The sequence below is a fragment of the Nelumbo nucifera genome, chromosome 3 (genome assembly GCF_055504915.1).
Source record: "Nelumbo nucifera cultivar China Antique chromosome 3, China Antique-T2T, whole genome shotgun sequence".
NCBI lineage: Eukaryota > Viridiplantae > Streptophyta > Magnoliopsida > Proteales > Nelumbonaceae > Nelumbo > Nelumbo nucifera.
The window spans coordinates 90,027,575-90,041,654 of NC_142651.1; positions in this window are offsets into that span (position 1 = coordinate 90,027,575).

Genomic DNA, 14,080 nt, shown 5'->3' on the forward strand with positions numbered 1-14,080 from the left:
CCAGAAAACTTCAACTGTGGATAGCTCTTTAAATAGATCTTAAATTTTGAGAAAATAACAAAACTATCACTTGGAATATTTATGAGCTCATCAATAATATGAAGTTCAATGTTTTTGGACTAGATATGCTATAGTCTAAAATTCAGTTATAGGAGAATGTTGGGTTGAATGTTAGCCCAACTAAACAAATTGTCAGTCAAAATGTAATGAACTGACTATAATATCACAAAATACTAGCTTAAATTATTTCCTTTAAGCACCAGAAAACTTCAACTGTGGATAGCTCTTTAAATAGATCTTAAATTTTGAGAAAATAACAAAACTATCACTTGGAATATTTATGAGCTCATCAGTAATATGAAGTTCAATGTTTTAGACCTTGAACCCATCAGTTTTTAGAAGATTACCCTATGGTGGGTATTAAAAATGAAATTTTGTATGGATCTTAGTGCTCCCTTTTGTCATTTCCTTTTGTTTTAATTCTCTCTTTTTATTTTATGTAGATTGCTCATGCAAGTTCTTCAGTTTGGAATGTTTCAGGACACGCCAAATATGAACATGCTCCTAATGAAAATGGTCAACAAGTCATTTTTGGGACAGAGTATTATAGGTCCATCCCAATTTCAAAGTTGGGTATAGATGCCCCAAATGAATGTTTTATCAATTGGATACAAACAGTGGAAGTACAATATGGTGACTTTGAGACTGATCAAAATAGACTCATGGGACAAGTAGACTGTTGTTCAGTAGTTGGAGCAAGATTTAAAATTCTTACTCTTGAGAAGGTTGACAACTCACCAAATGCCCTACCCAATGTGAAGATAAATGAGAGTTCGTATCCAACATTGATGCATATGCTAGCGCGGAAACAGAGGTGGGGAGATAAGTTCAGATTTAGAGGTTTAGCTGATTTTTGCTCAGGTTTGCTAAAATGGACTGAAGTAATTTTGAGGGATTATGAAAAGGAGCTTCAACAGGCTATAATTTATGGGGCTATTACAGTTTCCAAATACCCATATTATCGTAACCCGAATGTTTGACAAGCCTTTTGTGAGATGTGGAGTGTTCGCACCAACTCTCTTCATTGTGGTGGTGGTGGTGAACTTGGGAATTCTTTGCTTGATATCAATCGGATAGGTACTACCCATTTTGGGTATTCCTTATGAAGAGTTTATACCCACCAATCAAGATTTATTTGCCCTTATGGAGAGTGGTGAGTGCATGTATTCTCTTGTTGTTGCTGAATTATTATTAATCCATGCACAGTTATGTCAACATTTCAATACTGATGAAGTTGTTTGGGTCCGTTGGCTTGAACATTTCTGTAGCGGAGAAATCATTTATGAAGGACATGAAGAAGACCCTCCTTCAGAAAAAATTAAGGGCAGAAATAACAAGATGACTGATTCTAGCTCTAGGAAAATGATTGACTCTTCTTCTTCTAAAGGGAAACTTCCTTTAATTGTTTCAAAGATGGATCAGCTAGTAGCTTATTTAGCATTTTGGCTAAGTCTCTTTGTTCTTCCATATAATAGAGATGTGGTAAGGCCAGAGACATTTTATATGGCCTCCTTGATGACTAAAGGTACCTGCATTTCCCTAGCCCCCGTAGTTTTGGGTTTGATATATCATAGTATGGGTGTTTGTACTACACATCCTTAAGGGCTTGGGCATGCAAATGCCAATTTTCCTATTCATTATGTATTGGGATGACTTGCTGAACATTTCCATCATTTATATTGATGTTGATCGGATCATGAAATCCTAGAGAATTATTCTCATTTGGCTAGATATGCAGGTTCATAACATGAATTCCAAAATGTTTTCCAGGCACAAATGACTTTTCGTAACAACAACTATTTTACTTTTCAGCCTTTTTCCTATGCTCAAACTGAAGATCTGGAAAAGCTTGATACAAATAATCTCTCTGAATTAGAATTTGAATTCCTAATCAGCATCCAATCACGGCTTCTTCCTATGCGGATAGGCTCCGACCTTCGGTTAGAACCCTTATTATCCAAGCTGCTTTGCTCGACAATTTGGTTTTGATCAAGCCATCCCAAGAAATACCCTTAAATTCAGCTTTGAGCTACGTGAGAAGCGCACCTTAGAAGAAGTTGCACTAGCTTGGCAGATGTTATTTCATACCAATACTCATTCTCGATTCATCATTCTGAGGATAAGTAGATATGGTGTATGCACATATTCATATGTGAGATGGTGGTCCCGGTATACAAGTCCATTTTTTATGAGACCACTACGAGATATGATTTCTGTTGTAGTTAGTCCTAAAAACACACCGACTCCTGAGTCCTATGTGTGCATCATAAATCTGAGGCAAGTCTCTACAAGCATAAGGGGTGCCATTAAAATTGGAGAACGACAGCATGATTTGCAAGCAGTTGAGAATCCCACACAATCTTCCCCTATTGTAGATTCCTCAAGTTCAAAGGGATGTGACATTCGTCGTTCCTTGTGTCTCTCAAATGAAGAAGATCATAACATAAATTTCAAGAGGGCAAGATTTCCAAGACCCAATGAGTTTCAAGAGACAAGTGATGTGGCAAGGATTGTTGACTCCCATAATAATTTTTTATGAAGAACCATTAGATTATGGAGCATATGAAGATGTCAACCTCCCACTTGATTACCTTGGTTCCATTCTCATGCCAAGTAGCAATGTAGACGGACCTGATCCTTCAAACGACTTTCGCATAGTACGTCGTATTGATTCTTCTTCTCAAGTGGAGATCATAAGTGGGATTGTAGTAGAAGATTTAGAACAACCAAGTGATGCAAAAGAAGAAAATCCTTCTGTTACTACAATATCTGATATTCATGGTAGCATATATTCACTTATTTCAAATTTGATTGAGACTACCATCGATAAGATAAGAAGGGAAATTGAGAAGGCATCTCCTAAGGCATTGATTTTGGGTAGACAAAAGATTGAGGATACAATCAGTTTGTTAAAGGGTATGGCCCTTCAGTCTCCTTTGTGGCAATCTAAGGTTGAATCTATTATCAAGAGCACCCAAGTCATCATGCAACAAGTTGTTGCAATTGAGGAGTTAGATGACATTATTAAAGCAAGTCCAAATATAGACATGCTTCATTTTGAGAAAGTATCTTCTCAGCATCAAGACTGCTTGCAACAAATTAAACAAGTTAATGAGACTATTGGGACTTTGGAGAGAAGTTTGAATATCAAGAATTCTGATTTGATTATGTTAGAGAAGGAGCTCCAAGAGGTTGAAGATAAAGCCAAATCCTTAAGAGAGAAATTTGAAGCCGATAAGATATCTAAGTTAAAACTTCAAGGTGACATTGAGGCTATGAAGCAAGAATTGGAAGGGCATGAAAAGGTTGTAGCAGAGCTCAAGATAGAAAAGCTTGAAGCTGGTGGAGATATTCTTGTGGAATTTGATGAAAAGAAGAAAGCCAAAGCTTCCTTAGTAGAGAAGTACTCCTCTCAGGGTACTCTTTTTTATGGTGCTTGATGCATTGTTTTTTTTTTTTGATAAATAATGAAGAGATTTTTTTTAGAAAATGTTTATTTTCTTTCCTCATCATATTTAATGAAGTACTGGTTTACACTTTTTTTAAGAATGAAAACTCCTTATTTTTTCTTTATTTTGTCGTTCACAGTTTAAACTCATGGGGCCAGGAGTATAACATCAATATATGTTTAATAATGTTGTGGCCCACCTATATGTGTTAGGCTGCCTAAATACCCATTTAGGGATCAAGCCAACGTAGTTCATGTTCTATAGTTTAACCACATGAGAACAAATGGTGGGACTTCCCCTTTTTTATCTCAATAGTTTAACCACGTAAGAGAAATTGGTGGATTGTCTCATCAGTTTAACCACATAAGAGGCATCATGGATTTGTTTGTTTTTCTTTTTTTTTTTACCCTATGCCCATATTTTTTGGGGCTTATCTCAACAGTTTAACCATGTAAGAGAGATTGGTGATTTGTCTCATCAGTTTAATCACATAAGAGGCATTGGTGGATTTGTTTTTGCATTTTTTTTTGTTTAAGCATAGAAAGGCTTAATAAATTTTCCATTTACACCGATTTTTCACTTGGCCCTCGGGGTCCGAGAGCTCATATGCACCTCTTGGGAAGACTTTTGTGATAACATATGGACCTTCCCATTTTGGCTAAAACTTCCCTAAGGTTTTCCTTGTAACTATGATAGGCCTTTTAACGGTTAGAACTAAGTCCCCTACCGCAAATGACTGATACTTAACTCTTTTATTAAAGGCACCTGTAACTTGGACTTGGTAAGCTTCTAGCCTTTGTTAAGCTACAAGCCTTGTTTCATCGAGGGCCTCTAATTCAGCGATCCTTATTCTTGCATTTTCTTCAGGATGCGTAAGTTGTACCGCAATCCTTAAAGAAGGGAGTTGAACTTCTAGAGGAAGAACAACTTCTGCCCCAAATACCAAGTTATATGGTGTGCATCCTGTAGCTGTTCGAACTGTAGTATGATAAGCCCAAAGGGCTTTTGGGAGGCGTTCATGCCAATCCTTTTTGTTACTTAACACTAGTTTCTTAAGAATTTTGCATAAGACTTTATTGAAGGCTTCGGCTTGTCCGTTTGATGACAGGTTATAAGCTGAGGCCTTTGCATGATGGATTTTAGATTTCTCACATAATTTCATTAACACCTTACACTTGAAGTATGTGGCGTTGTCAGATATGATTTTAGATGGGATACCATATCTATATATGATGTGATTTCGGATGAAATTAGCAACATCAATTGCTCTAACCTCCTTTAATGCTATTGCCTCTGCCCACTTAGAGAAATAGTCTGTAGCTGCTAAAATGTATGAGTGGGATTTTGAGAATGATGGTTTAATAGGACTAATTACATCCCATCCCCTTATTGTAAATATTCAATGATGGGTTGTCTCCAATCTACATCTTCCTCAATTTCATAAACCGTGACCATGTTCATAGTTATGACTTCCTGGCTCTAACAGGTGATGCAAATTTTCAGGATTTGCATTGCATCCAATATAATAGTGGGCCAAAAATAACCCAATTCTTCCAAATGTCCTACCAATTCTGGGGCATCCTTGTGCACATCACATTCTTTTGCATTCACCTTCTGTAGGGCATGAAAAGCTTCATCTTTGGATAAGCACTTTAACAAAATCCCATTGACGGATTTCTTGTATAAAGTACCATTTATATATCTAAAATGTGAAGCTTGATGTTGTATATTTGCACTTCTTTTTGGATCTAATGGAACAAGCCCATATTGTAAATAATTAATTATGGGCACTCTCCAATCTGTAGTTTCTTCTTGTTGAATTGTGACAAAATTCACAAATTCTATCTCTTGTTCTCTTTCATTTACAAGAGGGAGGATGCGTATTTCACCAATGGTAATATGCAATTCTCTTTGCTTAGGCAAAGTTAGAGATGCAACCAATTTGGCTAAAGCATCTGCTTTATCATTTTCAGACCTTGGCACATGGTCTATGGAAATGTTAGCAAATTGAGCCATAAGTTGTTTGGCTTTATTATAGTAAGGGATTAGATTCAAATTTTAACCCCATATATTTCCTTTAGTTGATTAATAACCAATTGAGAATCGCCAAACACTTGTAAGTGTTCAAGATTCATTTCTTGTGCCATTTCCATGCCGATTATAATTGCTTCATATTCAACAATGTTATTTGAACATAAAGATGTAAGGGAGAATGAATAAGGAATCAATTCCCCTGATGGTGTGATAAATATGATGCCTGCACCTGCACCGTGTTTTGAAGAGGCTCCATCAAAATAGAGTTGTCATGGTTTTGCAATCTCTATACATAAGACTCTTTCATCTAGGAGATCTTCTAATAGTTCCTTCGTATCAGGCACAGGGTGAGTTGCCAAAAAGTCAGCTATTGCTTGACCCTTAATTGCCTTTAAAGGCATATATTTTATTTCAAACTTTGAAAGAATTAAGGTTCACTTGACCAATCTTCCTGTTAAAACAAGTCGGGAGAGAATATCTTAAAGGACAAGCTCTTGAAATCAAAGTAATTGGGTGCGCAAGCAAATAATGCCGTAATTTTTACACAACAAATATTAAAGCTAGGCACAACTTTTCGATTGGGGAGTAATTAAACTCTGCCCCCACTAATGTTCTACTCAAATAATATAGGGCATTTTCTCTCCCCTCATCATTATTTTGGGCTAGCAATGTCCCTAGGGAATTTTCTGAAGCTGAAATATATAAAATTAGTGGTTTTCCCTTTATAGGCGCCGCTAGCACTGGTGGATTAAGCAAGTAATTCTTTATACTTTGGAAAGCATTTTGACATGCTTCATCCCATTCAAAAGGTGTATCTTTTTTCATCAACCTTGAAAATGGTTGACATCTCCCAAACAAATTAGAAATGAATCTTCTTATATATGTCAACCTACCTTGTAAACCTCGCAATTCTCATAGGTTTCGAGGAGGGGGCATCTCCAATATCGCCTTGATTTTGATGGGGTTGATCTCAATTCCTCGATGCCGAACAATGAATCCGAGAAATTTTTCTGATGTTACTCCAAAATGCACATTTCAAAGGATTCATTTTGAGTTGATGTTTTTGAAGTCTTTCGAAGACTCTTCTTAGATCGCCTATATGATGGCTTCTTTTTCTAGTTTTTACAACCAAATCATCAACATAACATTCTATAGTGTTATGTAGCATATCATTAAATATGACTGTCATGGCCCATTAGTAGGTTGCTCCTGCATTTTTTAAACCAAAGGGCATTACCGTGTAACGGTATGTCCCTTTTCGGGTACGAAAAGCGATTAGCTCTTCATCCTCTATGGCCATCTTAATTTGATTATAACCCGAGAAGCCATCCATGAAGGATAATGCTTCAAAACCTGTTATAGCATCCACTAATAATTCTGTGATAGGTAGTGGAAATTCATCTTTTGGGCAAGCATCACTAAGATCCCTAAAATCTATACAAATGCATATTTGTTTGATTTTCTTTTTAATAGGAACAATATTAGCCAACCAAACAGGATATTTCACTTCTCTAATAAAGCCAACATTAATTAATTCATCAACCTCAGCCTCAATTTACACTATAAGCTCAGGCCTAAAGCGGCGTTGAGCTTGTTTTATAGGACATTTATCCTTAGATACTGCTAACCTATGTACAACTATTTTAGGATCAAGTCCTGGCATATCTTGATACCCCCCTAGCAAACACATCTCGGTATTCACAGAGTAATGCTTCATAGGCCTTGAATTCTTATTCAGTAAGTAAAGCATTAACAAAGATGGGCTTGGGATCTTCGACAATACCGAGGTTGATTTCACGAAGACTATCTTCGGTTATCCACAACAAACACATCTCGGTATTCACAGAGTAATGCTTTATAGGCCTTGAATTCTTCTTCAGTAAGTAAAGCACTAGCAAAGATGGGCTTGGGATCTTCGACAATACCGAGGTTGATTTCACGAAGACTATCTTCGGTTACTTGACCTCCATCTTCAAGTTTTGGTGGAGTTGGCTGAATGTCTCTAATTTCTTTAATTGATTAATCATCATCAAGAATATCAGTTGAGTGAGGAGCTTCTTTGAGAGACTCTACCTATTCAGAATTTGTACAATTAAGGTGTATGTTTTGATTTTGTGGTTCTATATATTCAAAAGATTCTAGAATAACATTCATACCTTGATTTTAAGATCTGTATTCTGATTTCCTTCAATGGAGATGTGGTTAACTTCAATCTTGAACTCTCCATCCTTTTCAAGTTTCTTAATGATGACTTCTAGTCGCTTTTCTTTTTTTATGATATTTTGGGATGGAAATGTGAGTATGTTGAATACAGAAACTCGCTTCTTTAGTTCATGACCCTTCAAGCCTTTGAGTCATTTAAGCACAGACACTCGTGGCTGGCTAAGAATAGCCTTTTCTTGATTTGTAAAGGTTGATGCCTTTGAAGTCGATGCCCCATCACTGTATGTGGGATTGTCATTACCTCTATTTGCAAAAGATAATGGTTTGAATTTGCGAAAGACAATCCTCTTATTTCTTCTATTCTTGTCATGGAATGAAGTTGACGCAATCAACTGAGTTTGAGGAATGGATTGGTCAATCTTCCTCAATGGGCAAGTGTAACTTGTTGTAAGTGTTGACATCACGCTTTGTAATGATGTAAGTGTCTTCTCCCTTGGCCTTCTTTGACTCTTTGGGATATACCTAAAGATGGTTTTAGGTTTTGAGTCAATTTGATGGCCTTGTTTCTTTTTTACTTTGAGGAAGCATAGTGATCTTGACTTTTTGGGTCATCGATGAAGCCTTATCTATGACAAACTTTAATTGTGCATTTATTTTGTCTCTCACGGCTTCGGATGTAGGTATATTGGGAGCTTTGTAGAACTTAGCATCTACATAGTGAACCTCCTCCTGTTGGAATGGATCTGAGTTGGCAACAACTTTCTTTACCTCTCCATCCTTGCTGAATTTAAAACATTGGTGAAGTGTAGATGGAACTATTCCATATGTATGCAACCAAGGGCGTCCTAGAAGGATGTTGTATGAGGTATCTACATCAATGATTCCCTTTCCAAGGGGAATGGTTCCCATTGCTTTAATTCTCCAATCTCAACCTTTAAAGCAATGGTTCCCATTGCTTTTTGCTCTTCTTGATTGAACCCTTGAATAGTGAGATATGAAGGAGATAATTGGTGGGATGTCAAACCCATGATTAACAAATTTTTCAAGGGTAAGAGATTTACTGCAGACCCACAATCAAGTAAGACTCAATTGATGGATGTATCTCCTACTATGCCTAACACATATAATAGACGATTGTAATAATCCATCCCAAGTTAAAAATCTTCATCATCAAAAGAAATGCAGGCCATACATGAAGCACATATGTTGGGGGAATTGGGTTGTATTTCAACTTGATCAACTTCATTCCAGAATTGTTCAAGATTTAGTAATGCTTGAATTACTGCTTTTCTCATCTCTAGGAAAAGCTGAAGCACATCATAAACACTTAACAATGCAGGGATGTGTTTTAAGTGAGCCAGAATATCATACTTAATATGCAACTGGGCTTCCTGCACTACCTTTTGAACATGAGGCTGAACCCTTATTGGTATATCTATTTTAGGGTCTTTTGCCTTACTTTGTCCATGTGCTTTTAATTCTTCTTCATTTTCTTTGGATCCTTCATCTTCAATTTCTGGTTGTTCATTTGGACCATTATCATCTTCATCTACATTCTTGTTTAAAGATGATTTTTGTGGAAGAACATGACGTCGGCTGTATTGTAGGGCGACTTGGTCAACCTCATTTTCAGCCACATGTATCTCTTCTTCATTGCAAGATACCATATAGCATGGCGCTATTGGGGTTATGTCCACTTTGTCTAAGCCTTCATTGAGTATTTCCTTTGGCATATACTCTTTTAGAGTAATAGGAAATCTTAAGGGCTTCTCATATTCATCCTTTGAAACCATTAGAGACTTTTTCTTGGCTTTTCTTCTTCTTTTACTCTTCTTGGAATTCTTTTGACCCTAAACTTAATGCCCGGAGATGGAGAAATTTCTATTTTTAGGGGTTTAATTATCCCTCTTGGCTTTTTGTCAATTACTGTTTGCCACTTTTCTTCTTCTTCTGATGTTGATGAATCATCAAAACACAAAATGTTTGGCTTTTTCACCAACTCATACAATGAGGGACTATTTGGATTTTCTTCCTCTACAAGGGATATGTTGTTTGCAACTGCAGTAGTTTCTTTTGTAGAACATTCTGCTATTTCAATTTCCCATTTATCTATCATTGCTTGAATGATATCTTTGAAGACAAAACACTCTTTTAAGGGATGACTGACCATTCTGTGATAAGGACAATATTTTGGATCTGTTGTCTTATTGACATCACCTAGTCGTTTTGGTTCTGGAAATTTAATAGCTTTCGCTGCCATAAAATCTTCAAAAATCCCTTCTACATCCTCATTGTCAAATGAGTATTTCTTTTCCCTCTTTTCTTGAAGAGTTAAAGGCTTGGAGACATCTTTCCCTTTACCTGAATCCTTCTTCTTAACATTTACAAAGGTGGCCATTGCCTCTCCTTTGCCTGTAAACTTTTTGCCATCTTTCTTCAATTCTGGAGGTGGATTAGAATTCTTTGCTACAACCTTCTGTCTAGCAATTTGCCTTTCAACATTGCTAGCCTTGGATACTAATGCGTCGAATGATTGTGGTTCAGCATTACCTACAAATGTGGCAAGCTCTGATAAGAGGTTGTTGATGCACACTTGTATAGCTGAGGTTTCCTTCAATTGTTCAACACATTAAAGGTTCATATTCCTCCAACACGTGATGAACTCATTAACGCTTTTATTTGTTCTTTGTTTAGTTTCAGCCAGGTCTGTCATTGAAAACTTTCTTTTGAAACTAAAAAATTGTGCTAAAAAGGTATGTTGCATGTCATCCCAAGTAATAGTTGATCCTGGCACTAATTGAGTATACCAAGTGAAGACTGCTCCTTTTAATGATTGGACAAACTACCTTATTAGCAAGGCATCTGACATTGCAGATTCACCACAAGCTGAATAGAAATGGGCAAGATGTCCATGAGGAGATCCATTTATCCCATCGAATTTCTCAAAATTTGGCTTTTGATAGCCAGGAAGAAAAGGAAGTGTGTCATAATGGGAAGGATAAGGCTTTCTATATCCCAAAACTAGTGGAGTCAATGATGACTGAAACTCCTTAATTCCTTCTGCAATCAATGCTTTTAAATCCAATTGAGAAGTAGGGGTAGAAGTTGGAATAGACTGTTGTGAAGTTTCCCTAGTGGAAGTGCTAGCTTGAGATGCCAATTGTGCAGGTAAGGATGCAATTTCAGCATCCTTTTTAGCCAGCCTTCGTTGCATCTCTTGGATTTGTTCTTCTAAACTTGAAGTGCCTGTTACAAGAACTGGCAAAGAAATTGATTCTTGATCATCTGCAATGATTACACTCTTCTAAAACTGAGAAGACACTTCTTCCATAGACTCTATGTCTTGAATTAATGATTTAGGATCTTCATACATCGGGTTGCTTTTTTGAACTGTAAACATCCCATCAATTGATTCAGACTATTTGAACTTACACTTGAGGTCTCCTCCCAATTTTGTAATAATCGAGCCTTCGCTCTTGTAATGGGTCCTCTATAGTGTTTAAGTTCTTCGGTGGGCATGGTGTATGCCCTCAACGTGAAAAAGATCTCCACTTGCTTGGCATACATATATCTTGATATGAATGCCCATTTCTTTGCTTCCATATCTTATTTTGATTTTTGTGTTATAAAACCAACAAGTGACATAGAGACTTCAGCTTGAGATTTCTTAGTCTTCGAAGATCTTTTAGACTGGCGAACGATATTAGAAGATTCTCTTGATGCCTCTTTTGTAAGGGGAGAAATTTGATTGAAAACAACTTTCTTTCTACGAAGGATAGAGTCGTTTCCACTTGATGACCCGAGTTCAATAACTCGAGGTTTCAGCTGCAAAGGGATGGAAGCATTTTCATTCTTTTCCTTTAAAACCTCGGTAGGGGTTTTAAAAATAGAGTTTTCTTCAGAGATGGTCACCATCATGACTGGTGCAGTTGGAGGAATGGGTAAATTAATTGGAATGGTACCAATCATGATTTGGGTAGGTGGAATTGTCCTAGCCCTAGGTTTGGTGATCTTAATTGGAGCAGTTACCCTTGATGTTGAGCTCTTCGAGGTTGTAGAAACAACCTTCTTGAGTGGAATAGTTTTAGGAGGCTCAAACCCTATAGCCTTAACAGAGTTAAGCATAGCCTGTACACATAGGCTTCTCCTTACAGGGGTTGTCTTAATGACCTTTTTCTTTTTCTCCTTCTTGATGTTCTTCTCAACCTTAGGAACCGAGGGCAAAGTAATAGCGAGGGGGTTCATTGCCACTATAAAAATTGCCTTGTAGGAAGGTTTCTTCGAGCACTCTGCCTTTCCCTTGTCCGCGGTAGTAAGCCGATGATAATACACAATTACTTTGAGAGCCATGCTTGTTAACATGTGTTATAAAGAAATCAGAAGTCTTTCAATAAAATCAAAGATGAAAGGGAGAATAGGGTCGCACCAGGCATGCCACAATTATGTTTTGATCATAATTCATAAAAAAAGAACTTGAAAAGAATTAGGGTTTCCCTATTCAGGGTGTATAAGTATGCACTATGTCTGCAAAAACCCCTTAATTATATTCCTTGAAGGAAATACCCTTTGATTTTGATTTTATGTGAAAGAGCTACTTTGTAAGGGTTAAACCCAACAACAGGTAGAAACAGTCCCATCAGCTTGGACTCCTAACGGGTTATACCTATGAGTGGGCCCCACAATTGGTAAATAGGTGATGGGACCCATACACCATTGGGTACTTATGTATTTAACCTTATACATCTTAACAGTGAGTCTCGTTAATCAATAAAAAGTGGGACCCACTATACTGATTTGGTGGTGGGCATGACCCACCTTAATATTTTAAACTTAAATATTCTGACAATGGGCCCCATTGACCGATGGGATCCACTAGTTGATTTGATAGTGGGCATGACCCACTTTAACATTTTGAACTTAAATTTTTAGACAGTGGGTCCCGTTGACAGGTTGGACTCACTAGTTTGATTTAATAGTGGGCATGGCACACTTTAATGTTTTAAACTTAAATATTTTGACAGTGGGCCACGTTGATAGGTGGTACCCACTAGGTTGATTTGTTAGTGGGTGTGGCCCACTTTAAGATTTTAAACTTAAATATTTTGACAGTGGGCCCCGTTAACATATGGGACCCACTAGTTTAATTTGATAGTTGGCATGGTCCACTTTAAGGTTTTAATCTTAAATATTTTGACAGTGGGCCCCGCTAACAGGTGGGACCCACTAGTTTAATTTGATAATAGGCATGCCCCACTTTAAGGTTTTAAACTTAAATATTTTGGCAGTGGGCCCCATTAACAAGTGGGACCCACTAGTTTGATTTGATAGTGGGCATGACCCATTTTAAGGTTTTAAACTTAAATATTTTGACAATGGGCCCCACTACTATGTATTGTTTAAATAGTGAGCATGGCCCACTAAACTTAAATGTTCTATTAGTGGGCCCCACCAATAAGTGGAACCCACTATATTGATTTAATAGTGGGACCCATTAACTCATGGTAATTCACAATTGTCAATAGTGGGGGTCAGTTGGCAGCAAACAGTTGGCAAGTGGGGGTCAGTGGGACCCATTAACTAATCGATTGAGTTTTAACCATTTTAGTTTTTATTTAGGTGGTAAAGGTGGATAAAATCCACATCATATGACAATGGGTCCCTCTAACAGTTGGCAGCAAATTGAAAACAATGGGTCCCAAAGATTTATCAAGCAACCCTTCTTGACATTTCAGGGGTTTGCCATTTACAAGTGGCAATATAAGTTGCCACAACAACACATTTGCCACCTTTTTAAGTGGATAAGATCCATTGACAGTGGGACCCAGAGACCTGCCATTTACAAGTGGCAATATTGGCTGCAACAAATAGCAAACCAATACATTTGTCCCCATTTTCAGGTCTGCAACAGTAATACATATATCCCTTTTTTAAGTGGATAAGATCCACTAATAGTGGGACCCAGAGGCTTGCCATTTACAAGTGGCAATATTGACTGCAACAAATAGAAAACCAGTACATATGCGCCTCCCCCCCCCCCCCTATTTCAGGTTTGCAACAATGTTGCAACAAGTGGCAAAGTACTGTTACAGGTGGTAAACCATCACACCTATCCCCTTTTAAGTGGATAAGATCCACTGACAGAGGGACCCAACAGTCTACCATTTACAAGTGGCAATATAAACTACCACAGTAACATGTGTCCCCCTTTTCAATTCTGCAATAGGTGGCAAAGTGCTAAACCAACACACTTGTTCTATTTTAAGTAGATAGTAGTGTGCAACAGGTGGCAAAGTGCTGTTACAGATCAGCACACCTGTTCCATTTTATGTGTATTGACAGCATTGGGTTAACCTACTGAAATACTTTGGCGTGGA